Below are 2,500 nucleotides of genomic sequence, written 5' to 3' on the forward strand. Positions count from 1 at the left end.
GGGAGAGAGAGAGAGATGGAGACAGGGAGAGAGAGAGAGACAGAAAGAGACGGAGAGAGAGACAGAGACAGAGAGAGAGAGGGGGACAGAGAGACAGAGAGAGAGAGGGAGAGGGGACAGAGAGAGAGAGAGAGAGGGAGAGAGGGGGAGACAGAGAGAGAGAGACAGAGAGAGAGAGAGAGAGGGGGACAGAGGGAAGGAGCAGAGTTATACTGACCAGTGGGGTGGTTGTGGGTCATTCTCCCACTCTCCACACTCAATCGCACCAGGTCTGGGAGCTGGGAATCCCTGGGGAATCTGCAGAAGCACAGCAAGATCCCAGTGAGCCAGCGGGAGTCTCAGAGATACCAGATTGACACTGGAAACCAGCATCTCCCCACGTTCCCCACATCGGCAATCAAAGTGGCTCGGGGACTCTCCCCATGTCTCACAGACACTCCCCATGTCTCACAGACACTCCCCATGGCTCACAGACACTCCCCATGGCTCACAGACACTCCCCACCCTCACAGACTCTCCCCATGTCTCACAGACACTCCCCCGGTTCACAGACACTCGCCATGTCTCACAGACTCTCCCCATGGCTCACAGACACTCCCCCATGGCTCACAGACACTCCCCACCCTCACAGACTCTCCCCATGTCTCACAGACACTCCCCGGTTCACAGACACTCGCCATGTCTCACAGACTCTCCCCATGGCTCACAGACACTCCCCATGGCTCACAGACACTCCCCACCCTCACAGACACTCCCCCCGGTTCACAGACACTCCCCCCGGTTCACAGACTCTCCCATGTCTCACAGACTCTCCCCATGTCTCACAGACACTCCCCATGTCTCACAGACACTCCCCACCTTCAGAGACACTCCCCTTGTCTCACAGACACTCCCCCTGCCTCACAGACACTCCCCCGGTTCACAGACACTACCCCAGGTTCACAGACACTCCCCCGGTTCACAGACACTCCCCCCGGTTCACAGACACTCCCCATGTCTCACAGACACTCCCCTTGTCTCACAGACACTCCCCATGTCTCACAAACACTCCCCCCAGTTCACAGACACTCCCCCCGGTTCACAGGCTCTCCCCCCGGTCCACAGACACTCCCCCCGGTCCACAGACACTCCCCCGGTCCACAGACACTCCCCCTGGTCCACAGACACTCCCCCCGGTCCACAGACACTCCCCCCGGTCCACAGACACTCCCCCCGGTCCACAGACACTCCCCCCGGTTCACAGACATTCCCCCCGGTTCACAGACACTCCCCCCGGTTCACAGACACTCCCCCGGTTCACAGACACTCCCCCTCCACCACAGACACTCCCCCTCCACCACAGACACTCCCCCTCCCTCACAGACACTCCCCCTCCCTCACAGACACTCCCCACTCTCACAGATACTCCCCCTCCCCCACAGATACTCCCAAACACCACAGACACTCCCCCTCCCCACAGACACTCCCCCACCCCCACAGCCACACTCCCCTCCCCCACAGACGCTCCCCGACCCCCACAGACAGTCCCCATCCCCACAGCCACACTCCCCTCCCCCACAGACAGTCCCCCTCCCCTAAAGACACTCCCCACCCTCACAGACACTCCACACCCTCACAGACACTCCCCTCACCCACAGACACTCCCCTCCACCACAGACACTCCCCATACCCACAGACACTCCCTCACCCACAGACAATCCCCCTCCCCCACAAACACTCCCCTCCCTCACAGACACTCCCCAACCCCCACAGACACTCCCCGACCCTCACAGACACTCCCCGACCCCCACAGACACCTCCCTCCCACACAGACACTCCCCCTCTCCACAGACACTCCCCCTCCCCTACAGACACTCCCCCTCCCCTACAGACACTCCCCCTCCCCTACAGACACTCCCCCTCCCGCACAGACACTCCCCCTCCCGCACAGACACTCCCCCTCCCGCACAGACACTCCCCCTCCCCTACAGACCCTCCCCTACAGACACTCCCCTCACCCACAGACACTCCCCCTCCCCTACAGACCCTCCCCTACAGACACTCCCCTCACCCACAGACACTCCCCCTCCCCTACAGACACTCCCCTCACCCCACAGACACTCCCCACCCTCACAGACACTCCCCCTCCCCTACAGACACTCCCCTCAACCACAGACACTCCCCACCCTCACAGACACTCCCCCTCCACCACAGACACTCCCCACCCTCACAGACACTCCCCCTCCACCACAGACACTCCCCCTCCCCCACAGACACTCCCCCTCCCCCACAGACACTCCCCACCCTCACAGACACTCCCCCTCCACCACAGACACTCCCCCTCCCCCACAGACACTCCCCCTCCCCTACAGACACTCCCCCTCCCCCACAGATACTCCCCCTCCCCTAAAGACACTCCCCCCTCCCCTACAGACACTCCCCTACAAACACTCCCCTCACCCACAGACACTCCCCACCCTCACAGACACTCCCCTCACCCACAGACACTCCCCCTCCCCTA

General features: G+C 61.9%; 1 pseudogene across 1 annotated transcript in view; it reads right to left on the reverse strand.

The window, feature by feature from the left end:
• Positions 1-217: 217 nt before the first annotated feature.
• LOC144678221 (ADP-ribosylhydrolase ARH1-like) overlaps positions 218-2,500 on the reverse strand; it is a 4,365-nt pseudogene continuing 2,082 nt past the window's right edge. The window contains exon 5 of the transcript XR_013575995.1: positions 218-297. The product of XR_013575995.1 is annotated as an ADP-ribosylhydrolase ARH1-like (transcript). The remainder of the gene's footprint in view (positions 298-2,500) is intronic.

The sequence above is a fragment of the Cetorhinus maximus genome, unplaced genomic scaffold (assembly GCF_964194155.1).
Source record: "Cetorhinus maximus unplaced genomic scaffold, sCetMax3.hap1.1 HAP1_SCAFFOLD_3823, whole genome shotgun sequence".
Taxonomy (NCBI): domain Eukaryota; kingdom Metazoa; phylum Chordata; class Chondrichthyes; order Lamniformes; family Cetorhinidae; genus Cetorhinus; species Cetorhinus maximus.